This window comes from Nycticebus coucang, chromosome 19 (assembly GCF_027406575.1).
Source record: "Nycticebus coucang isolate mNycCou1 chromosome 19, mNycCou1.pri, whole genome shotgun sequence".
In the NCBI taxonomy this organism is placed as follows: domain Eukaryota; kingdom Metazoa; phylum Chordata; class Mammalia; order Primates; family Lorisidae; genus Nycticebus; species Nycticebus coucang.
The window spans coordinates 8,939,529-8,965,662 of NC_069798.1; the positions used below are offsets into that span (position 1 = coordinate 8,939,529).

A 26,134-nucleotide genomic window follows, 5' to 3' on the forward strand; every position below is an offset into this window, starting at 1 on the left:
AAAAAACGAAGAAGAAGTTAAGCCAAACAGGCAGGATGGGATGGATAATCGAGCCACCACCGCCCTTTAACTGGTCACCAGCACTTCCCAGCAGCAAGTGGCAAAGCAGCACTGGCGAGCCAGGCTCATCCGGCGGCCAAGTGCGCCTCCTACACCTGGCTCCGCTCAGCCAAGTGAAGGGAGCCTCCTCACATGTCACAGACAGACGCTCTCCTACATGAGCCAAGACATGGCATTCCGTCTATCCCTGACGTTCTATATGAAGATCAAATCATAAATGACTTCTCAGAATTCCTGCTTCTAGGACAACCCCCTCCCAATTGCCACAAGTCCTATTGTCACTGCCCACTGTGTGTTCTTCCTGGTGAATTCACCAGGCTCTGCGGCAGACTTGAACTGTCGACCAGGCTTTTGCTAAGGCCTGAACATGTTGTATAATATCGGTATAGTGCCCTTTCACATAAAATTTTAAAAAGTCTCATCTAAGAACACATGGATGTTAAGAACTCTTTCACTCCAACGCTCTTCCAGCCTGAGCTTTTCAAACCCTACCTAGCACTTACCAAGAGGAAAATCCTGGAGCTGAGTTATTTGAACAGCTTAAAGATGCTGCCTAAACACAGAACTTGGCAACTACTCCAGAACCTTCTCCAGACAGCTGCTGAAAAGTATTCCTAATAAGTAGGAGGGAGGAGATAGGGCAGCAGCTGCTGGGGGGAGGTGAGCACCATAATTTGAAGGGAGAAAACTAGAAAAAGAAGTCTCATTTCTCAACTTGGATTCCAAATCACGAAAAAATATATTTTGGTTCTGTCTGTTACTTTTTGACTTGGCGATTTAAAACTAACATCTGACCATCCTGATACACAGAAATATTTGGAGAGAGTTTGTATTAATTCCTTTTATGAACTGCTTGAGATAATGTCACACCTGTCTGGTTGCTCCTGGAACAGAGTAGAATATATTTAATATATGGCATATAAAATAAGTTAAAAACAAATAACATTTAGCAATCAATTAGAAATGAATTTGGCTAGACTTTTGATCAGTGGGGCAAGAAGTTATTTTCCTTGGTGCTACGGAATCTTATCCTAAAGTAAACCAGATAACTGAAATAATCAATCTAAGTGGCTTGACTCTTGCATTGATAACAATAAAATGTTAACCATTTTAACTAATTAGGAAAACATTTTGTTCTAGGGTAGTATTTTGTACATAGCAGGCAAAGTAAACATTAAGATGCAGTAAAGACATATCGACCGTGAATGTCGTCAAGGTTAGATAGGCATCTGCGATGTAGAAAACGCTATTTTATGTTGGTAATCAAATGAAACAAAAACATTGAGAAGATAAGTTCTTTGCTAATATTAGTTTGTTACTAAATGTCCTTATATCCTGAGAGCCCAGCAGAGTGTAAAGTTCTATGTCAAGTGCCTTATTGATTACCAGGGAGTGAGTCAAGTACTGGGAACAGAGCCCACCAAGAATCTGGTTTGCTTTTTTAAGCTCCCAGGAGTTTTATATTACAACTTTCAAACCCTTTTTGTATAATATCAACATAGTGCCCTTTCACATTAAAAAAAAGTCTCAGACCTTTTCCAATCTCTGGCTGTGGGTCTCTGCTGGGCCCAGCCGTTGCTTTGGTGCCAAGATGCTTGAAAAGCATTATTTAAAATGTGTGGGTGCCCATGAAACCTTACTATACCAAAGTTTACCAGGAGATCTGGATCCGAATGGGGTTGATGAGCTTCATTGTCTATAAAATCAGGAGTGCTGATAAAAGAGGTAAAGCTTTGAAAGCTCCTGCACCTGCTCATGGTCATCACTAACCAGCCTCACTTGGAGCGCACAAGAGATGGACCGTCTGCCCATAGAGCTAAGCAAGCTGCGTCACGTGGGAACATGGACTGTCCCTTGTGTACTTGTATAAGTACCATGTACTCATGGCATGAATAAACGTGTCTGTATCTCATCCTAGAATACACAGGGATATTAAGAACTCCTTCACTCCAACGTTCTTCCAGCCTGATTTTAAAGCACAAATAAAAATGTTTTCTTCTTTTAAATAGGAGATGCTGAAGTTGGTTATAGACAAGAACACTTAAGCAAGAACTGCGAGCCAGTTCAACACCACGCTGAAGAGGCAAGGCCTCTGCCAAATGCTTACAGGAGGTACAGAGGGCTTAGAGCTGATTTTTTTCAAAATTGAATGCACCTAAGTATCACCTGGGAATCCTGTGGCAATGCAGATTCTGATGCGCAAAGTCCAAAACGGATTCTGTGACTCTGCCTTTCCAACAAGCTCCAGGTGGTGCCAAGTTTTGAGCAGCTTGCTTTTAAGTTGCCTCCAGAAGAAGAGGTCAGGGACTGGCTCCACTGACGTTTTTGTTCTGTATATGTGTTTATGTGGGATGGGAGAACATATGGGATATGACTGTTATTAAAAATACCCTGAGAGCATAAATTACTTGTTCTGGAGTGGGGTTCAGATACAGAGGAGAGGGGAGAAAATAATGAAATTCTCAAAATGATCACATGAATGTCTAACTGAATCAGCAAAGACTCCTTGTTCCTAAATATATTAAAAAGACATTAGGTAGGTACAATGAAAATGAAAGAAAAAACCCTCCCAGCTTTTTAACTGTTTTTACCATTAAAGCCTACAGTCATCAAAAATTGTCCATTATTGCAATATATTCATAATACTAACTTACTATCTGCTGTGTGTTCCTCCAATGAGCTTTACCGCTTTCACTCTGAACCTCAGAAATGCTAGCTCCGAAGGAGGCAGGAAGGGCAAGAAGGTTCTTTTAGCATTAGATGGTGATCTTGTAAAAGGTGGCAGAGTTGGGTTGTTTGTTTTGTTTGTTTGTTTCTGTGGTAGGCTATTAGTAGACCTCAGTCCTAGCGTCAGCTCTGCCCCTAGCTAGTTAGACGACCCCACACACAGCTTCACCCAATTCCTTATCCGTTCAATGAGAGCCTTTGTGATTGCAAGAGGGACTTTACCTAACAATTGCAATCAGTGTAACTGGCTTATTGTACCCTCAATGAATCCCCAACAATAAATTTAAAAAAAAAAAAAAAATGAGAGCCTTTGAGGACACGATCACAGAAATCCAGTCCCCTAACCTCTTTTGATTCAAGTCACCAATGGCAGACATTGAAAAAACGAGAATGAGCGAATTGCCCTGGAATTCCTAGAAGGCACCCTTGCTTGGAGGTTTGGGTTACATCTGCCCGGCCGTGGCGAGGCATCCCGCGCGCACCTGCGCGCCCTTGAGCGGTCCTCAGTGTCGACCGCCCCCTGCCGGCGCTCCTCGGAAATGACGCGGAACAGGTGCCTTGGAAACAGACTGGCTCTTCCCCTCCCTGTCCCCACACCATCCTTCCACTGTGCGTAGAAAGGAATAGAACGGAGCATAAGCGCCTTTTCATTAGAGGAAAAACAAAAGCCAATTAATAACGACCCAGAGAAGAGGAAGGGCCCTCAGGGGCTAGAAGAATAAAGTCTTAGCTGTCCTGACAGCAGCAGATGAAAGAGGACATTTGTGTATTTATTATGTCTAAGCCTCTAGCTCCACTGCACTTGTGTTTTCTTACACGGTATTTATCGAGATCTTGGGATTTTCCACAGTGGCATGTGTAGAATCTATTATATTGCTACCATAATAGAGTACATTTTGACCAGGAAGCTTTTATCCCGTTCTTTGTGTTAGTAAATGATTGTTCAGTGCTTCTCCGCAGAAAAATTAAACCGTCCTCAGTAGGGTGAATATTATCTTTCTGTTCTCTTTTACCCAAGGCGTAAGAAATTACTATAATTTACCGCAGCGCAAAGGTAATAGAAGTGGGTAGAAGTCACCTTTATTCACCACCTAAGCACGTATCTGGGAAAGCTTTTAACTGACACCAGTACTAATTATTCCCGTCTTTGTACCCAATCGATTCAGAGTGTATGTATGTGGTCATTTAAATACTGTTAGGTTCTGGTGGTGATGAGTTGGGGGAACATGTTTCCATTTTGCTCACAAATGCTTTAAAATATGTTTTTGCCTTATGTCATGGGCATTTATACTTTGCCTTCAGAATCTGTGAGGTTGATGATTCTTCACATTTCCTGCAAAAGCTTGTTGTTGTTTTTGTTTGGATAAATAAGCAATTATTTTCTCTAAGTTTCAGAACTGGGATTTCTTTAGCTGGTGTAAAACATGGCCCATGAATGCACATTCATCTGTATTTCGTGGCACTTCAAAATTATACTTTACATGCCTTTTCCTGTGTCTGCCTCCAGTCTTTACATGCCTTGATTAAGGCAGCGGATTGGCTTTCAGGAGCTGTAGTTGCCAGTGATGTGTTGGTGGGGCAGGGGACAGTATGCAGGAGACTGTCTAGCCCTCAGCAACTACATGCTAAAAAGGGGAAAAATAAGGGGAAAACTCTGCCACCTCTCTCCTCCTACCCGCCGTTCCTCTCCAACAGCAGCAGCACTAACCCATTGGGTGAGCAAAATGGTATATGCAGACCTCACGCACAGTGGCCCCTAACCAGATCCCCGTTGCCACCCCCATGAGTACGTTGGCAAAATGTGCATTACTCACTGTCACACACGCACCCTGGTTCATCCTGGCAGGAGTTTAAACATACGGAGATTAACTGGGTTCTGCTTATTCGGAGCCACACATGCAATTCCAATGTCCAGCTAGGTGTTACTACAAAAATATAATTGGTTTTTCTATTCGGGCCTGATATCTTGGGACTTTGCTGAATTCATTTATTAGTTACAGGAGGTTTTTGTAGAGCTTCTGGGATTTCTATGAGGCAATTCTGTCATGTGCAGAAAGTTTTATTTCTTCCTTTCCAGATTCTATGCCTTTTACTTTCTTACTGTCCTGGATGGAACTTCCAGAACTTCCACATCCTCGCATTGTTGATGATCTTAGGAGGGAAACATTTAATCTTTCATAGTTAAATATAATGGGAGCTGTAGATTTTTAAAAGATGTTTCTTTATCAAATTGAGGATGGATGTCTCCTTTTACTTCTATGGTTCTGAAAGGAGTGTTTGAATTTGTTGTTTTTAATTTCAGATTGATACGAGGGTACGAAAGTTTAGACTACATTGTTTTAATTTTTAAGGTAAAGTTCAAGATGTCGCTGAGCCCTTCACCCAGGGGGTGTGCTGAAACCCTCACATTGTGCACGTAGGTGAGATCCACCGATCGTCCTCCCTCCTCTGTCCTCCCCTCCCCCACCTGTCCCCCAATTTAGACTATACTTGTGTTTTTCTTTCCTATAGGAGTATATTTGTGTTTTTCTCTTGTGTCTACATGTAGTTGTTTATATATTAGTTTCATATTAGTATTGAGTACACTGGACGGTTTTTTCACATTCTTATGATACTTTACTAAGAAGAATTTATTTCAAGTACATCCAGGTAAACCCAAAAGATGTAAAGTCTCCATCTTTTCTTATGGCTGAATAGTACTCCATGGTGTACATGTACCACAATTTGTTACTCTATTCATGAGTTGATGGGCACTTGGGTTTATTGCCCATATCTTGGCAATTGTGAACTGTGCTGCAATAAACATTCTAGTGCAAATGTCCTTGTGATAAAATGATATTTTTCCTTCTAGGTAGGTACCTAGCAAAGGGATACAGGATCAAATGGAAGGTCCACTTTTAGTTTGTTGAGAAATCTCCATCTTTCTTTCCATAGAGGTTGTATTAGTTTGCAGTCCCACCATCATTGCAAAAGTGTTCCCTTCTCTCCATACCCACGCCAGCATCTTCAGGCTCAGGATTTTGTGATGTGGGCTAATATCTCAGAGTGGTTTTGATTTGCATTCTCTGATGAGTAGGGACAATGAGCATTTTTTCATGTGTTAGCCATTTGTCTGTCATCTTCAGAGATGTTTCTGTTTAAGTCTCTTGACCACTTATAAATGGGGTTGTTTACTCTTTATGATTAATTTGAGTTCTCTTTGTATTCTAGTTATCAGCCCTTTGTCAGATTTATAGCATGCAAATACCTTCTCCCATTCTGATGGCGGGCTGTTTGCTTTAGTTTTACCCTTATGTTCTGAGAGTTTTATCATGAATGAATGTTGAATTTTGTCAAATGCATTTTCTGCACCACTTGATATAATCGTATCATGGATTTTTTTTTTTACCTTGTTAATGTAGTAGATTACATTGCCTGATTTTCAAATATGGAATTTCCCTGCAAGTGAAACATTCCATCCAAGTAGAATAAACACCTCTTGGTCACAGTCTGTAATTCTTAATATATGTATATCACTGAATTCTGTTTGCCAATGTTTTGTTAAGAACTTTTGTGTCTTTATTCATGAAGTCTGTAGTTTTCTTTTTTTGTACTTTCTTTTTCTGTTTTTGATATTAGGATAATACTAGCTTCATAAAGTGAATTAGGAAGTGTTTACTCTTATTCTTTAAAAGTTTGGTAGAATTCACCTATGATACTTGTTTTGGGGGAACTTTTAAATTACAAATTCAGTATCCTTAAGAATTGCAGGCCTACTATCTGTTTAAAATTGCGACTTGTCATAATTTGTTCATTTCATTGTTTTTCTGCTTGTTTTGAGTTTGGTCTTCCTTTTCTAAGTTCATGAGGGAAAAGCTTACTTATTGATTTGAGGCTTTTTCTTTTCTAATGCTATACATTTCCCTCCCAGCAATGCTTCAGCTGGGTCTCACAAATCTTAATATGTCATATGCATGTATTTTATAGTAGGTTACATCTTAACTTCCCTTCAGTCAATGTATTAGTTTCTTTCCCTCAAGACTTCCTCTTTTTCTTTATTTTTACATATACATGTGTTTATTAGGTTTCCATTTTTTGCCTTCACAAAATTAAAGAGGCTTAAAATTTAATAACAATAACAATGTTTAAGATAAGGACTAGAAATAAAAACCTCATAAAGAATGAACAAACATAAATACACTTAGAAAAGAAATCAGAGAATTGCTGGATCTAAATATTAAGCAATAATAATAATAATAATGCAAATAAAGTAACATTCACATTGCCAAATAAGAGTATGTCTATGATAGAATGCTTTGACTCTTTGACTCTGATCTGTTTTTTTGAAATTATCTTTTACTTTTATTTATAAATATTAGTTGTCTATTTTTTGAGACTTCAAAAAAAATAAGAAGAAGTTAACTGATGACTCCATACTGAATCTCAGAGACTTCCTCTTTGAACTGTGATTTAGTTGTGTATTGTTTAACTTTCAGATGTTTAGAAATGTTCTTGTCATCTTTCTTTTTTTGTTTCTGGGTTTTTTTTTGTTGTTGTTGTTGTTGTTTTTGCAGTTTTTGGCCAGGGCTGGTTTTGAACCCGCCACCTCCAGCATATGGGGCCAGTGCCCTACTCCTTTGAGCCACACGCCCCGCCCTCTTGTAATCTTTCTGCTGTTGACTAATCATTTGATTCTATTGTGGTTGCAGAACACATTGTGCATTACTTCAACCCTTTTAAATTTGTTGAGGGTTTTTTATGACCCTAAATAAGGCCTGTCTTGGTATATGTTGCACAGGCAATTGGAAAGAATAAGCTTCTGTTGTTCTTGGGTAGAGTATTATCTGGTGTCCATTTGATCTTCTTTGTTGATGAAGTTGTTGAGTTCTTATATATCATTGCTGATTTTCTGTCTAGTTCTGTCCTTGGCATGGTTGGGACAGACATATCAGACAATTGTAAGCACATTTAGGACAGCATTTCAAACAGTGGATCAAAAGAGGCTTTCAGGAAAAAAATTAAAACAATCAAGTGGGGCTGGGTAATAGAAATAAAGGAAGTGAATTAAATAGCCTCCCAGTAAAGATTGAATTATTAGTGGACTAAGCCATTTCAAAAGATTACTCCTTGATTTGCTTAGTTATAATCAATAATTTACCACTGATTGGATGAGCAAATAGATGACTTATGGAAAGGTACAAAGTGATTAAGAGTACAGAAATGAGATACACACAGCTTTCAATTTTGAATTTACAAACTTGTTCACCTCAGTTTCCTCATCTATAAAATAGGAATAACAATACTTTATAATTGTTACTATAATCCATTATATTGGTGTGACAAATAAGACACTAGGTAAAGCATTTAAATGAACGATTCTATGTAACCCTCTCTAACTTGTGGTTTTGTTATTTTTGCTTTTGTTGTCACATTAAGATACTTGTAACTGACAAGAACAGTGATATGTATATTGCGTGTACTGCGTAAGGATAACGGGATTAGCCCTGTGTTTCCAGTTAACAGAAGCAAATAATCAACATCACATCATTTGATATGAAAAAATCTAGTTGTCCAAGTGCAGCTTGCCAGAAGCTAATAGCATGATTATTGGCCATGTGATCCAGAGCTTCATTAGGCAGACCATAATGGCCATGCTAGATTTGGTACTGCTTAGCCCCCATGTGAAGGTGGAATTTGGTTCTGGGTGCCCTATTGTAAAGAGAAATTAACCAATTTGACCAACATTAGAGAAGCGTCACCATGGTTATGGAGAGCCTGGAGATATTGTCATGAAAGGAATAGACAGAGCGGCATGTGTCCTGGGGAAGGGAAGGCTTAGCAGGGCACAAGGGCTGTGTTCAGAACCAATGGAGACTATTATCTGGAGACTATCACATCCTTTTCGTAACCTTTAAACCTACTACTAGTGAGTTTAGACACAGTGCATTTGACAATGGAGATTAGAAAGAACCCAACATTAAAAGAATTATTTAAGAGCCTGCCATTACTCCCCTTTTTTCTTCCCAAAGTGAAGTCAGAATATGAAACAATTTGTAAAAAAACTATCAAAATACTTTTATAGGTTATAGGTTTTAAGTGCTCCAATTTGTCAATGCCATTGTACATCTGTGTGATGTAAGTACATCTGCTTGCCCTGACACTTTTAAAATGGAAAGAAACACACTGTCTTCAGCTCAAAACAGCATGTAGGTCACTATTTCCATTCCTTTAGAAGAGTTACCACTGTGGGCTTTTTACTACCTAGTACAACTGGAATTTCATCACATCTTTCATCATGATGAAATTATTTTTTTTACTAGGCCATAAACTAACACTATTGTCAATAGTCTTTCAGCAATCTCTAACTGCTTATGGAATTATTTTCCTGGATGTCTTAATTGGGCAAAATAATTTATTCTCATCAATACTACATCAAATTTTAATTACGTATGGTTTTCCAGTATAATAGCAGCAGAAGTATTCTTTTCCTATTAGCCATGACAAAAGTAGTAAGTCTTTGAAGTATTACTATATTCTTTAGCATCCTTAAAAACATCTTATAAATTACCAATAGAGTAAGAGAGGGAGGAGAAAAAGTGATAGTTTGTTTTTATGATGGTGGTCTCCAAATTTGTTGGTAGCAAAGTTGCTAAGAAGTGAAAATAGAAAAGATTAAGTACCTCTGGTACAGAGCGACGCCTGCTTCTAGAGCTGAGGGTAGAAAGTCAGACAGATCTTTAGACACTCATGCTCACAGCAGCAGCACGGGCAAAGCCAAAAAGTGGAAGCAACTCAAGTACCCATTTATGGCTGAATGGACGAACCAAATGAGGTGTCTATGTCTGATAGAAAATCGTTCAGCCCTGAGGGAAGGAAATCCGCTCACATGCTGCAACGTGGACGAACCTTGACAACGTTATGCTAAGTGAAATGAGGCAGTCGCAGAAGGGCAAATTTTATGATTCCACCTATATGAGGTACCTAGAGTGGCCCGATTCACAGGGACAGAAAGTAGGATGGTGGTTGCCAGTGGCGGGGGTGGGGGGAGAGGGAGTTAGTGTTTAATGGGTGCGGAGTTTAGAGTGAGATGATGAAAATGTCCTGGACTGGGTGATGATTGCAGAATAATGTGAATGTACTTACTGCAACTGAACTGAGCAGTTAAACATGGTTGAAGTGCTGGATTTTGTAATATTGTGTGTATTTGGCCACAATATGAGAGAAAGAGTGAAAAGGAAAGAAATGCTTATTGTGTAGTAAATTCTCACAGCTCTGTAACGTTGGCATTGTTCTCTCTATTTCAAAAAGAGGCAAATGTGGTTAGAGAGACTGGAACTGATGGACCATGGTTCATCAAATTGCAGAGCCAGGTTCACCAGAACAAGCTGCCCCTGTGAAACTACTGGTCAAAGGCGACACACAACACATTTCATTTCTCCCTGAAGTGCTTTAATCGATTTGATGATCCGTTTGGTTCCTAGCTGATAAAAATGAAGGTAAATGCAAGAGTTAGTCTGAGGCAATATGTGAGTATGGTTTGTATAAAACTGGTCACCTCTGTTGGAGCAAAATAAAGACAGAGAAGGAGCCCCCCTCAGTGAGCAGCCAGATGTGTATGCCTGCGTGCTTATGAAGACCTCCCAGGATCATGAACCAGGCCACAGCCCAAAATTTCCTGCACGGGGCTCTTTGCAAACAATCATTTATGTACAGCCCGCTCTACACTCAGGCAGCCAGCGATAACAATAAAACTGCTGGCACATTAAGAAAAGGTATTGCTTTACCGGTCCCAAAGAGAGAAGCAAATTCCCTTGGGCCTGATTATATCCTCTATATCAGATAAAAGGTGTCGCCACCTGCCTCCCCCAACCCCTGTCACCAAGCAACAGAGGTCCACCAGTGCTGTGCCCTGGTCTCTGAGTCAGCCCTGCTCCACCTCTCTGGCCCTCCCTCCACGGTTCTCTGAGTCTGTTTAGGCCATCATCACAGTCTCACTGAGCCTCTTGTCACAATGTCTTACCCAGTCTTCACCCCCTACCCTCCCTTTCCTCTCACACCTGTGCATCAACTATAGAAGGAGTTCTACTGTGGGTCAAACATTGGGATGAGTTGGGGGATACATATTGCCATGACCCCAGAGGTGGTAGCTCCCCTCAGCAAGCCCGTGGTTTGATGGAGGAGACTGACCCTCAGACAATTGCATCAGCTCAGTAGGGCTCTGACCAGCACAGGGTTGGAGCTGTAGACTGACCCTCAGACAATTACATCACCACAGTAGGGCTCTGACCAGCACAGGGTTGGAGCTGAGGGCTGACCCTCAGATGATTACATCAGCTCAGTAGGGCTCTGACCAGCACACGGTTGGAGCTGTAGACTGACCCTTAGACAATCACATCACCACAGTAGGGCTCTGACCAGCACAGGGTTGGAGCTGTAGACTGACCCTCAGACAATTACATCACCACAGTAGGGCTCTGACCAGCACAGTGTTGGAGCTGAGGGCTGACCCTCAGATGATTACATCAGCTCAGTAGGGCTCTGACCAGCACACGGTTGGAGCTGTAGACTGACCCTCAGACAATCACATCACCACAGTAGGGCTCTGACCAGCACAGGGTTGGAGCTGTAGACTGACCCTCAGACAGTTACATCACCTCCGTAAGGCTCTGACCAGCACAGGGTTGGAGCTGTAGACTGACCCTCAGACAATCACATCACCACAGTAGGGCTCTGACCAGCACAGGGTTGGAGCTGTAGACTGACCCTCAGACAGTTACATCACCTCCGTAAGGCTCTGACCAGCACAGGGTTGGAGCTGAGGGCTGACCCTCAGACAGTTACATCACCTCCATAAGGCTCTGACCAGCACAGGGTTGGAGCTGAGGGTTGACCCTCAGACAGTTACATCACCTCCGTAAGGCTCTGACCAGCACAGGGTTGGAGCTGTAGACTGACCCTCAGACAATTACATCACCTCCGTAAGGCTCTGACCAGCACAGGTTGGAGCTGTAGACTGACCCTCAGACAATTACATCACCTCCGTAAGGCTCTGACCAGCGCAGGGTTGGAGCTGCACATCTCAGCCACAGCCCTGCATGTGCTGCCTCTGTGCTTTTGATCCCTGGGGGCAATCTTGTCACTCAGGGTCTAACTCAGAGCCGTCTTCTCTCTGAAATTCTCCTAATGCCTTCACTACCAGAGAATTGCTTCTTTTTCTGTCCTCTTACTGCTGTTTTCTTGAACTCTTATCAATAAGCTTAACGCAGGTTATCTTGAAGTCAGTTCTGCATACTCATCTCAACCCGGAAACTACAAAGTTCTTGAGGGCAGGGATCCCATGCCCTCCATCACATCCAGCCCAACCATTATAAATAGCTGGCATTTATGTTTTATTGCTTTAAGTCTAATGTTGCATAACCTAGAAAAATCTAAGGAAAGAACATTTGAATTCCAATTGTCACTATAGTCTAAATATGATGGATAAACATATTTGGCACATCAGAAGAATGGCATTTATGTTAATAATTTCTGTGTCTGAGAAATTGTTGTGGAAAGGGCTACACCTTTATTTTGGACAAGCCCACTTTATAACCAAAATGGATTTTCCCAGCTTCTAGCCTATGGCTTTCCAGTAAAGTCTCCAGTTGAGCAATCAGAAATCCCCAATAAAATCAGTCTTTTATTTGTGCTGAACAGAGTTAAAGGAGCAAATAAAAAGTTACAGCGTCAAATGAATTCCCAAGATTATTCTCTCAATTCTTTTCATTCACCCGCCCTTAACTCTGAGCTTCTAGGAGAATAACAGAGTCTACAGCTCTCGGTAGTTGCAACGTCTTCCAGAAACAATGCTAACATTTGTTCCCCATGTCAATTATCTATGGAAGAACAACAACAAAATATGTAGCAAGGCATCTGTAGGATTTTTTTCCTTTGGTTTTTGTATTAAACTTTAGAAGATTACACTTTTTGCCTTGTGTGTAAGCCATTCTTTTCTGAGGTGGGCTAATGGCCAGTGAAATGGATAATGTAACTTTATTGAGTTACACTTCTAAGAAGGTGAAGAATAATTAATGTTTAAGGAACAACGTAGTGATACAAAAGGTGTGAAGTTTAAAAGAGGATGCTGTGTGGCTGGCAACACAATATTGGGGAAAAGGAAGAAAAGTTGAGCGCTTGTAATCCTGCTATATTCTAGATACATTTTTGGGCCAATAATGATCCATACCATTAAAAAATTATTGCAAGGAGTTTGTCATCAATTATTTAATGACAAAGCCAAGACTTATTTTCCAGTGTCCAGATTTGACTGGACAGTGTTCAATATAGTATTGTGTAAAATTGTGTAAAATTTCTTTTAATTCTTTTTCTTGCCTGATTGCACTGGCTACAATCTCCAGTAATGATGTTGAAATGATGTGACAAAAACAGTCATTCTTGCTTTACTGTCAGCCTTATGGTGAATGCCTTCAGTCTTCCAACATTAAGCATGGTATTACCCACTGGTTTTTAATAGATTTCCTTCATGAGATTAAAGAAGTTCACAGATATTTCAAGTTTATTCAGGCTTTATCATGAACGACTGTTGGATTACAGCCGTTGGAAGTAAATGCTTCATCTACTTCTGTTGAGATGACATGTGTTTGTCTTTTATACCTATAATAGGTATATTACATTAATTGATTTTTGCATGTTAAACCAATCTTGCATTCCTGAAATATATCTAACTTGGTGTGATTAGGTCATTTGTAGTCCTTTTTATATGTTGTTGGGTTCAGTTTTCTATTGTTTGGAGGGATTTTTGTGTCTATGCTAATCAGAGGTATTGGTCTGTAGTTTTCTTCCCTCATGGTGTCTTTGTCTGGCTTTGGTATCAAGGTGATACTAGCTCTATGTATTGAGTGTGGAAGTATTTCTTCCTCTTCCATTTTCTGGAAAAGTTTGTGAAATATAGGTATTATTCCTTCTTTAAATATTTGACATATCAACCAACAAAACTGGTCCTAAGCTTTTCTTTGTGGGAAGATTTTTTTATTACAAATTCAATTTCTTTACCTGTTGTAGATCTATAGAGATTTTCTCTTTCTTCTTGAGTCAGCTTTTTATTTAGTTTTTCTAGAAATTTGTCTATTTCATCTAAGCTCTTTTATAATTCTTTTAATTTCCAATAAGTCAGTCATAATGTTTCGTCTTTTATCCCCAATTTTGATCATCTACTTCTCTTTTTTTCTTTTTTAATCCAGCTAAAGTGTTGATTTTTTCAAAGGACCAACTTTTGTTTTGTTCAAAAACAATTAACTTGTTCTTTTGTTTTTTATGTTATTTATTTCCACTCTAATAGCTATTGTATTCTTCCTTTTGCTCACAATAGGCTTAAATTGCTCTTCTTTTTTCAAGATTGTTAAGGCGAAAGCTTAGATTACTGATTTGAGATCATTTCTTTTTTCTAATATAAATATTTAAATTAATTTCTCTATAATTATTGCTTTAATTATAACCCATTAATTTTTGTTGTGGTTTTATCTTTATTCACTAAAAATACTTTCTACTTTTTGACCCATGGTTTTCAAAAATGTGTGGTTTAGCCAGGCACAATGGCTCATGCCTATAATCCTAGCACTTTGGGAGGCAAAGGTGGGTGAATTGCCTCAGCTCAGGAGTTCAAGATCAGCCTGAACAATAGTGAGACCCTGTCTTTACTAAAAATAGAAAAATTAGCCAGGTGTTGTGGTGGGTGCCTGTAGTTTCAGCTAGTAGGGAAGCTGAGGCAAGAGGATCACTGTAACCCAGGAATTGGAGGTTGCTGTGAACTATGATGCCACCCAGGACACAGAGTTGAGACTCTGTCTCAAAAAAAAAAAAATGTGTGGATTAATTTAATTTCTTTCTTCATTTCTTAATTTCTTTCTTAATTTAATTTAAGAAATTTAATTAAATTTAAGAAATTAAATGTGGGGCTCCAGAATTTAATTCTATTATAATTAGAATTCTAATTTAATTCTATTATAATTAGAATTAACATACTTTGTATAATATCAATTCTTTTAAATTTATTCAGCTTTTTTAATGGCCTAATATGTGATCTATCCTAGAGCTCCTTTTTATGTGCACTTGAAAAGAATGTGTATTCTGATTTTGTTTAGTGGAATACTCTAAAAATGTCTGTTGGGTCTAGTTGGTTGATGGTGTTGTTTAGGTCTTTTATATCCTTACTGATTTTCTGTCTGATTGTCTTATTTATTATTGACAGCCAGGCATTGAAGTTATCAAACTACTGTTGTTGAATTGTTCATTTCTATCTTGAATTGCCAGGGTTTGCTTCATACGTTTTGAGAATTTGTTTTTAGTACATCTGTGTTTATACTTGTAACATTTCTCCCAATGGATTTATACTTTTGTTGTTATATGATGTTCCTATGACTCTAGTAACATTTTGGGGGAGGTAGAGGGGTAGAGACTGGGGCATTGGCTGGTCCTAAAGCGTCTGACATTAGTATAGCCACTTCAGTTCTCTTTTGGTTTTTGTTTCCATGCTGTAACTTTTGTATACTTTTACTTTCGACCTATTTATGTTTTTGAATTGAAAGAGTCTCTCTTATCATTGAATCCTATTTTTTTTTTTTTTGGTTTTTAGCCAGGGCTGGGTTTGAACCCGCCACCTCCGGCATATGGGACCGGCACCCTACTCCTTAAGCCACAGGCACCGCCCTGAATCCTATTTTTTTAATCCAGTTTTATGTCCTCTGCATTTTGACTGGATTATTTAATCTATTTACATTTAATATAATTATTTATATGGTAGGATTTAGATTTTCTGTTTTATTATGTGTTTTCTATATGTCTTATGTCATTTTTGTTCTATTATTGCTTTCTTTTGTGTTAAATATTTTTTCTAGTATACCATTTAAATTCCTTTGTTGTTTTTTTACTATGTATTTTAAAATAATTTTCATAGTGGTTGGTCTGAAGATTACAGTATGGCTCTATACTTAAAAGAATCTATTTCAGATCAATACTAATTTAATTTCAATAGTAAGTAGAAGCTTTGCTCCAGTATAGCTCCCGTCACCACCACCCCCTTTGTGCTTTTGCTGTCATACAAATGACATATTTATATTTATAAAGATCATCATCATTTCAAAATTATCATTTATACATGTCTCATTTAGATAAGTTAGAGGAAGAAAAAGTTTCAAAACTCTGTTTATATCTTTTATATTAGCCTGTACAATCATTTTTACCAGTGCTCTTAATTTCTTTGAGTGGATGTAAGTTACTATCTAGAGTCCTTTCATTTGATCCTGATGAATTCACTTTAGTACTCTTTGTAGGGTAGATTTGCTGGTGATGAATTCTTTGTCTTTATCTGGGAGTGTCCTAATTTTACCTTCTTATTTGAAAAATAGTTTCGTGGAATCTAGACTTCTTGGTTGGCAATATTGTTTCTTTCAACTTTTGGAATATTTCATCTCAGTGCCTTCTGGCTTTCATGGCTTAGAATAAGAAAACAGTTGTTAATCTTATTGGACATCCTTTATATGTGATGAGTCATTTTTCTATTTCTGCTTTAAACATTTCCTCCTTGCTTTTGACTTTTGATGCTTTGACTTTATTATGGCTAGATGTAGATCTCATGGAATTTATCATAGTTGGAGACTGTTAACCTTCTTGGGTATGTAAATTAAGTTTTCGATGAAATTTGGAAAGTTTTGTTAATTACTTCTTTAAATATATTTTCTACTCATTTTTTTCCTCCTCTCCTTCTGAGACTCCCATACATGTATGTTTGTATGTTTGATGGTATCCTACAAGTCTTTATGGATTTATTCATTTTTCTTCATAATTTTTATTTCTGCTTTTTAGACTCCAAGATCATTTTGAACTATATTCAAATTTACTGATTATTCTGCTAGCTCAAATCTGCTATATAGCCCCTCAAATGAATTTTTATTTCAGTTGTTATTTAGTAATAAGAATTATTCATTTATTTACTACATTTATTACTTATTTTATTTAGTTTTCCTCCAAAAATAACCATTATTATTTTCAACTCTAGCGTTTCTATTTTTTTTTATTTTATTTACCTATGTATTAAAATTCTCTATTTGGTGATACACAGTTGTCATATTTTCAATTAAATCTTTACCTATAGATTTTTTTTCAGTTCTTTGGGCAAATGTATGATAATGTATTTAAAGTCTGATTCTAGTAAGTCCAAAATCTGGGCCTCTCACAAACATTTTTTATTAGCTTCTTTTTTTCTGTATATAATTCATACTTTCTCATAATTTCGGGGGAAAATTATACATTTTAGATAATATAACAAGTCTTGAATTAGATACTGTCCCATTCACTTTTCTCTTTTTTAAAAATCTTTGTAATTGAAAACTAAAACATAAATACATAATACCACAAAAAACAAATGTAAGGCTTAATGAATTATTATTAAGTAAACAACCTTTAAACCACCACCCAGATCAAGAAACGCAACTTTACCAGCTACACCAATCACAATTGTCTGTCTCTCCTGAAAAATCACTACTATCCTGACATTTATGATAATTACTTGTTTGCATTCATTTATGGTTTTATCATCCAAGTGTGTTTCCCTAAACATCATACTTTTTCTTTCCTATTTCTTTAATTTGGAATGTGTTTTGAGTTTCTTGATCTACAAATTTCCCCCTCCATTCTTTTATTTTTATTGGGGGGGGGGCTTGTTTAGGGTATTTTGCCTGGCCACTGCCTATTTCCATGGACACTTTGCAAGACCACTTCTTTAAATTCTGTTCCCTGTAATATATTTCTCTGGGGTTTTGTGGTTTGTTTGTTTGTTTTATTCTTGCTTTTAAACTTGGCCCTCCATATCTGCAGGTCCCACATCCATAGATTCAATTAATCACTGGTCAAAAGAATTTGGGGAAAAAAACAATAAAAAATACACATTTTTAAAAATAAATATAACAACTGTTTTCATAGCATTTAAATTGTGCAGTTGACTTTGGAGCAACATGAAGTTTAGGAATGCAGCCCATGTGCACAGTCAAAAATCTATATACAAGTTTTGATTCCCTAGAAACTTAACTACTAATAGCGTACTGTTACCAGAAGCCTTACCAGTAAGATAAACATTGGTAAACACATATTTTATATTGTCTATATATTATATACTGTATTCTTAAATAAAGTAAGCTAAAGAAAAGAAAGTGTTATTAAGAAAATCAAAAGGAAGAGAAAGTACATTTATAGTACACTACCATACCTATCAATACTGTAAGTTTATGTCATTTGTTTACAAGGTGACACAATTCTGTCTGAAATGGTGGTGTTGGGGAGCAGCCCAAAACTATGTTATGAGTTCTCTCCCAGTGGCTGGCAGAGATGAGAGGAAGAGGAAAAAATGAAAAATCAAGACACAAAGAGAAAGCTTTTTAAAGAGCAGCTGGGTCAAGGTAGCTGACCGCCTTCAAAGGGTGAGGACCCATGGACAACCCTTGCTCAAGGCTCATTCCATTTTTATTGCATACAGCATTGTTTTAATCATCAATCTAAAGAGAGAAGGCTAACCCTTACATCATGAATGTTGCTGGGCTTGTATTTTTTAACTATTTTTTTAACTAACTACATTAATTAGACTAATTTACCCTTTACTATTATTGCTTTAAGTTATTTATGTTCTTAACACAAACAGAGCATGGAACATGAAACACAGTCCAGGAGCAGGATATCAAAGCAGACTCCAATTAGGCCACACACCTAGGAAATCACAGGAGTGGCAATTAATACTCAGGAAGCCTTGTGCTCAGATGGACTGATGCTTCTGACCATACCAAGGTGACAGCAGAAAAGAGATATTTTTTTCTACTTATCCTGTGTGGAAAGACCCTTTCTCTCTTTAATGAGGTTTAAACATTCTTTATTCCCTAAGACCCCAAAGCAATCACTGTCCCTGAGAGGGCAGACTCCGTCTCAGTGACCTTGCAGCAGTTGCACTGGAGGAGGGGTGAAGTTCCACCAAAATAGCTTCTTCAGTCTTAAAGGAGCCAGGCTTCCAGGCAGTGCATTTTGCACCAGATTTTGGGTTTCTCTGATCCACTTCTCTCCTGTCTCTGTTCCTTTTTGCCTGTCATCTGCAATCATTTTCTTTATTCAATTTCTAACCTACTTACAACAAACAATTGAATATTGATTTTAAGTTTATTAAATCATTATTATTAGCAATGCAAACACAATCAAAATATGACCCTTCACCTGAGCAACCACAGGTGTAGATCCCAATCTATGGTACTTATCAAGCAATTCAATTGTTACTTACAGTGCCATGACTTTTCTCTGTTTCTTCCGAGCACTTCCAGCATCACTAGTGAGACCTCACATGGTGTTATTCAAGGGTTTTGGTATTGTGCTAAACATGATGAAAATCTATGAAAACTGTGAGAGATCACTTTTAACTGTGATACACAATTTGCTGTAGAGATGAACTGCTCACACAGGGATGATTGGCATAACACAGCATTTTAAGCAGATACTCACAACACTTGAGCTCACCACAAGAGCAACGGAAGGTGGCTACGAAATTATTCCAGTAGTACAATACAGTTTAATTTTATGAAGTTATGATTCAACACTCCCTCTGTATTTATTTATACTGCTCTCAACTATTAGGTTATTAAGTACAGAATATCCAGTTTCCTTAAGTACTAAGTTTGACAGTTGGTATCTATGACATTTCACTTTGACACTTCCTCAAGTTTTTTCAATGGTATGAGAAGTTTTATTCTGATGATTTTAATCTTGAAAATGAGCCATGTGGGCAACCTGAGACCAAGGTGGATAATGATGAGCTGAAAGCTGTAGTGGAAGTGAATCCATCCCAACCTATGTGTGAATTAACAGCAAGGTTTGACATTACCTTTCCAACAATATTGGATGATTTGAGACAATCTAGCAAGATAAAAAAGCTGGATAGATGGTTCCACATGAATTAAACGAGCACCAGAAGAGACTTCATCTTGAAGCTTGCCTTTCCTTGCTATCACAACACAAAAGTGAATCATTTATACACTGTATTGTTTTTTGTGATGGAAAATGGATTCTTTTTGACAATTGCAAGCATTCAATACAAATGTTGGATAAAACTGAAGTGCCGAAACACAGTCCAAAACCAAATATTCATCTAAAAAAAAGCTAGAGATGCCTGCTTGGTGGTCCAGCGCTGGCATCATCCACCACAGCTTCATGAAACCTGGTCAATTGATTGCAAAGCATGTCCAATGCAACCAGAAGGACATGATAAGGATGCTTGTGATTAAGCAGCTGCAATTGGTCATAGAGACAGATCAATCCTCTCACAAGACAATGCTCAACTACATGTCACACAAATAAAACTGCTCAAACTACAGAAGCTGGACTCAGAAACTCCCTGCCATTCACTGTATTCACCAGACCTTGCACCAAGTGATTACCACTTACCACTTCTTTCAGGCTTTGGACCACTTCTTCCAAAGAAAAATATTCAATTCTTAACAAGCTGTGCTCTTGTGATTTCATTTCCACTGCCTCTCCCCAACACAGCGCTCTAGCCTGGGGACAGAGCAAGACCCTTGTCTCCAATAAAAAAAAAAAAAGATGGCAAAATTGTGTCGCTAGTTTAACTACATACTTGGGTTAATTGCACTAATTCTTGCTTGAGATACAATAAACTACACTTTGGATTGTAAATCAGATGTTTCCTATTTAATGACTTAATTGGAATGGCATTGTGTATGATCTGTGTTTGTGTGCATAAACTTTAACTATAAGAGATATATTATAGTTCATGATAGTAAATGGTAAAACAGACAAGTATCTACATATGTCTTATGCATTCATGGCATACCTAATTATCTTCTTAATGTTTTTATATTTCTAGGCTACATGGGTTTTTTTCAAATTGCTGTAAATAATTTTTCAATATATTTATTGAAAAAAAAACTCAATATAAGTGGGCCTGCCTAGTTCAAACCTGGGTTGTTCAAGGGTGAATTGTAACAGGTATTATAACTAAGTCATCTAGAGAATGTTTAGATTATGCAGGAGGATGTGTGTAGGTTATGTACAAATACTACCTCATTTTATATGAGCCTTGAGCATCCACAGGTTCTGCAGCCAATACCCCAAAAATTCTGAGAGACAACTGCTTTTTTAAGCCTGGCTTCCTTGGATTCATCCTGGGATCATCATAGTTTGGTGATCATCTAATAATTAATCAGAATATGTCCTTAAACACCTTAAGCCAGTGTTGTTCAACCATTATTATCTCACAGCACACTTGAAACTATAGGTAAACTTCCATGACACACTTAAATTATGTGGATTAATGGGGCGGAGGCAAGATGGCCAACTGGAGCCAGCTTTCCACATAGGCTCCCATCCAGAAGGAGAGTTAAAAGACAGAAGTTTAGCAAGTAAGCTGATGGTTTGGAGCTGAGCCAAGAGAGAAGGTTGAAGAATGCACATCAACCCTGCTGAGGCAAGTTGCGACCCCAAGGAAATAAGCAATAGGTACAAAATCCATCACCAAGTGGACAGGAGTCCCCTCCCCCATGAGAACGGCTTGCAGTATACTCTATACAAATAAGCAAGCAGAGTTCAGATCCCTTCCTATTTTATCCCGTGGGAGAGACCCTCTAAAAACCAAACTCCTTCCTTAGAGAGGACTTACGAATGTGCCACGGCACTCTCCCACCAAGCATAAAACTGTATATATTCTCTACCTGCAATTCTGAACTCCCAGCACTCCCGTCCACTCACCCTGAGGTCTGGAGGCCTGTCCCCCCATGGAGTCCAGATTCTTGGGCATTTTCTCTAGAGGTGTGGCAGGTCATGGGCTGTTGTAGGTCTGTGCTGATTCTGCGGCATGGGAGTAAGGAGAAGATGGTAAACTGAGGAACCATATGGGAGAGGGAGAGGCTGTACTCCATGGCACAGAGCAGCAGCAGCAGGAACAATAGGGCTCACATCCCAGGAGATATTTTGGAGAGACACTCCCTGACTCTCTGGGCAACCAGAGGAAGCCCGGCATCTTCTCCGGTGGCAGCCACTGGTCAAACATATCTGGGACAGAAATGTAGGCCCCGTGAGTAAAATGTATGCCTGAGGCGGTACCTGCCTGGGCGGGGCATAGCAGGGACTGCACACAGAGACAGCATACACACAGAGCAGGGATGAGCCAGAAGGACTGGTTTAGTGAGCCTAAGAAGCCCCCGGCCCACAGGGGATCATAGCTGAGACAAAGGCAGGCAGGCACAGGCTGGAACTGACAGCTGAGTGTGAGTTCTAACCATACCCACCCCAACACAGACTGCAGCCGAAACAGACAGGCCAGCTCCACACAGTGGCACAGACCGGGGCTGTGTCAGTTTCTGTGAACTCAAATAGCATCTGATCTGCAGGGGTATATAGCCAAGACAGAAAATTCTGTTCGGTCAGCAACATCAATCAGGGGCAGGGCTGGAACTGAGTGAACCACACCAGCCTCCATTAAGCACCTGAGGTTGTCAGGCCTCAGCTCCCCCTGCTGAATAGTGGCAGAGAGCAGCAGCCTGGCCAAGGAGACATAGATCTCCCTGTGACTCAGGTAGGTGCAAAACCTGGGAGCATCTGCTTATTGGAGGGAAATGAGTCACAGCCCTGTGGGTTACCAGTGACTGGGTGTGACAGAGGTGCAAGGTGGGGTAGGAGGAATCAACCTTTCCAGACTAATTCATTTGCTGGGTAGGTCCTCCTGACCTCACAGAGCACTGGAGCAAGTCACACTTCAGCTGTCAGCAGACCCCTGCTATCTATTTGCCAGAGACATTTTTGAACTCTCCCACCTGAGACTGGTGCTGACTGGGACAATTGATTTGGACCTCTCGAACTGGGCTAACCACCCAAGGACTATCCAAAGTGGTACCTTGGGTGTGAGGTTGTGGGAAGGTTTGATTTTCCTTTTCCAGTTGCTGTTCATGGGGGGCGGGGTGACTTAATGTCTGGTATTTCTCCACCACTGAGATTTCAACCCAGAGTAACTGATTCACTAGGGCAGGACAGAGACAAGCTGAAAACAAGACAGAGGCACTTAGTCCCACCACACCAACCAGGTCCCCAATTTCTCAGGCCATAGCATGGCGCCTGTGCAAAGCTCTAGGGGAAAAGGTACAGACACCAGTCCCAGCTCTTGGGCAAAGGGCTGGTTAATTATTACTCCAGTAGCCCCCAACCCAAGTTCACCTTATCTTCTCATCTAGCCAAACGGTGTAAAATAATCATAGAGCAGAATCAGCAGAAAACCTCCAGCAACATGAATAACCGGAGTAGATCAACTCCCCCAAGGAACAATATGGCAGACACAACTGAAGATCCCATTCATAAACAGATGGCTGGAATGTCAGAAATTGGATTCAAAATTTGGATTGCAAATAAGATTAATAGAATGGAAGTAAAGTTGGAATTAGAAATTCCAGGAGCATTTCAAAAGTTGTCTCAAGAATTCAACAAATTCAAAGACAAAATCACCAAAGATTTTGACACATTGAAAGAAGAATTTGCAGCCCTCAAAGATCTGAGAAATACAGGGCGGTGCCAGTGGCTTGGTGAGTAGGGCGCCGGCCCCATATACTGAAGGTGGCAGGTTCAAATCCGGCCCCCATCAAAAACTGCAAAAAAAAGATCTGAGAAATACAGTAGAATCCCTCAGTAACAGAATGGAGCAGGCAGAAGAAAGGATTTCTGACATTGAAGACAAAGCCTTGGAATGCTCCCAAATGATCAAACAGAAAGAGAAATAGAGAGCAAAAATGGATCATTCTCGCAGAGAGCTCTGGGATAATTTGAAGAAAACTAATATTCGCCCTATAGGAATTCCTGAAGGTGACAAGGTGGCTTCAAAAGGCACAGAGGCTCTTCTTCACGAGATGATGAAGAAGAATTTTCCAGACATGCCAAGAGATTCTGAAATTCAGATAGCAGACATTTTCAGAACCCCAGCATGACTTAACCAAAATAAGACATCTCCTAGGCACATTAAAATGAACTTCACCAAAGTTAAAATGAAAGAGAAAATTCTACAAGCAGCCAGATGTAAGAAAACCATAACCTACAAGGGGAAGAATATTAGAATGACTGCAGATCTCTCTGCTGAAACCTTTCAAGCTAGAATAGGATGGTCATCAACTTTTAATCTCCTAAAATAAAATAACTTTCAACCCAGGATCCTGTATCCAGCTAAACTGAGTTTCATTTATGATGAAGAAATTAAATACTTTAATGACATTCACATGTTGAAGAAATTTGCCGTAACTAAACCAGCTCTCTGAGATATTCTTAGATTTATCCTCCATGATGACTAGCGCAATCCTCCACCACAAAAGTAGACCCACTCAGAAGCTTTTGATCAAATTCCAACTTCCACAGTGACAAAAGTATTAAAAATGTCCACTGGACCTTCAAAAAACTCAATACCCAAAATTCTACCAGGCTTATCAATATTTACAATTAATGTGAATGGCTTAAATTGCCCTCTAAAGAGAAACAGGTGGGTTGACTGGTTACAAAAACTCAGGCCAGATATCTGCTGCATACAAGAATCTCATCTTACCTTAAAAGATAAGTATAGTCTCAGGATGAAGGGATGGTCATCTATAATTCAGCAAATAGAAATCAGAAAAAAGCAGGTGTTGCAATTTTATTTGCAGATACACTAGGCTTTAAACCAACAAAAGTAAGGAAAGACAAAGATGGTCACTTCATTTTTGTTAAGGGTAACACTCAACATGATGAGATTTCAATTATTAACATTTATGCATCCAACCGGACTGCGCCTCAATTTATAAGAGAGACTCTAACAGACATGAGCAACTTGATTTCCTCCAGCTCCATAATAGTCAAAGATTTTACCACTTCTTTGGCAGTGTTGGATAGATCCTCCAAAAAAAAGCTAAGCAAAGAAATTTTAGACTTAAACTTAACCATTCAACAACTGGATTTAACAGACACCTACAGAACATTTCATCCTAACAAAACTGAATGCACATTCTTCTCATCAGCCCATGGAACATACTCCAAAATTAATCGCATCTTCGGTCACAAGTCTAACCTCAGCAAATTTAAAAGCACAGAAATTATTCCTTGCATCTTCTCAGACCATCATGGAATAAAAGTTGAACTCAATAACAACAGGAATCTACATACTTATACAAAAACATGGAAACTAAATAACCTTATGCTGAATAATAGCTGAGTTATAGACGAGGTTAAGAAGGAAATTACCAAATTTTTGGAACAAAACAACAATGAAGACACAAATTATCAGAACCTCTGGGATATTAGAAAGGCAGTCCTAAGAGGGAAATTTATAGCACTGCAAGCCTTCCTCAAGAAAACGGAAAGAAAGGAAGTTAACAATTAATAGGATATCTCAAGCAACTGGAAAAGGAAGAACATTCCAATCCCAAACCCAGAAGAAGAAAAGAAATAACCAAAATTAGAGCAGAATTAAATGAAATAAAAAACAAAAGGATTATACAACAGATCAATAAATCAAAAAGTTGGTTTTTTGGAAAGTTCAATAAATTGATAACCCTTTGGCTAACCTAACCAGGAAAAAAAGAGTAAAATCTCTAATTTCATCAATCAGAAATGATAAGACAAAATAACAACAGACTCCTCAGAAATTAAAAAAGTCCTTAATGAATATTACCAGAAACTCTATTCTCAGAAATACAAAAATCTGAAGGAAATATACCAATACCTGGAAGCATGCCACCTCCCTAGACTTAGCCAGAATGAAGTGGAAATGTTGAACAGGCCTATATCAAGCTCTGAAATAGCATCAACTATACAAAATCTCCCTAAACAGAAAAGCCTGGGACCAGATGGCTTCACATCAGAATTGTATCAAACTTTTTAAGAGGAACTAGTACCTATATTAGTCAACCTTTTTCAAAATATAGAAAAGGAAGGACTACTACCCAACACATTCTATGAAGCAAACATCACCTTGATCCCCAAACCAGGAAAAGAGGCAATAAGAATAGAAAATTATAGACCAATATCACTATGAATATTGATGCAAAAATATTCAACAAGATCCTAACAAACAGAATCCAGCAACACATCAAACAAATTGTACACCATGACCAAGTGGGTTTTATCCCAGTCTCAAGGTTGGTTCAATATATATAAATGTATAAATATAATTCAGCACATAAACAAATTAAAAAAGAAAGACCATATGATTCTCTCAATTGATGCAGAAAAAGCTTTTGATAATATCCAGCATCCTTTCCTGAGTAAGATCCTCTCTCTACAAAAAAAAATGGAAAAATTAGTCAGATGTGGTGTCACATGC

The 26,134-nt window shown here is 38.7% G+C and overlaps 1 protein-coding gene across 18 annotated transcripts in view; it reads left to right on the plus strand.

Moving 5' to 3' along the window:
* DLGAP1 (DLG associated protein 1) overlaps positions 1–26,134 on the plus strand; it is an 866,993-nt gene that overhangs the window by 618,964 nt on the left and 221,895 nt on the right. The window lies entirely within an intron of this gene.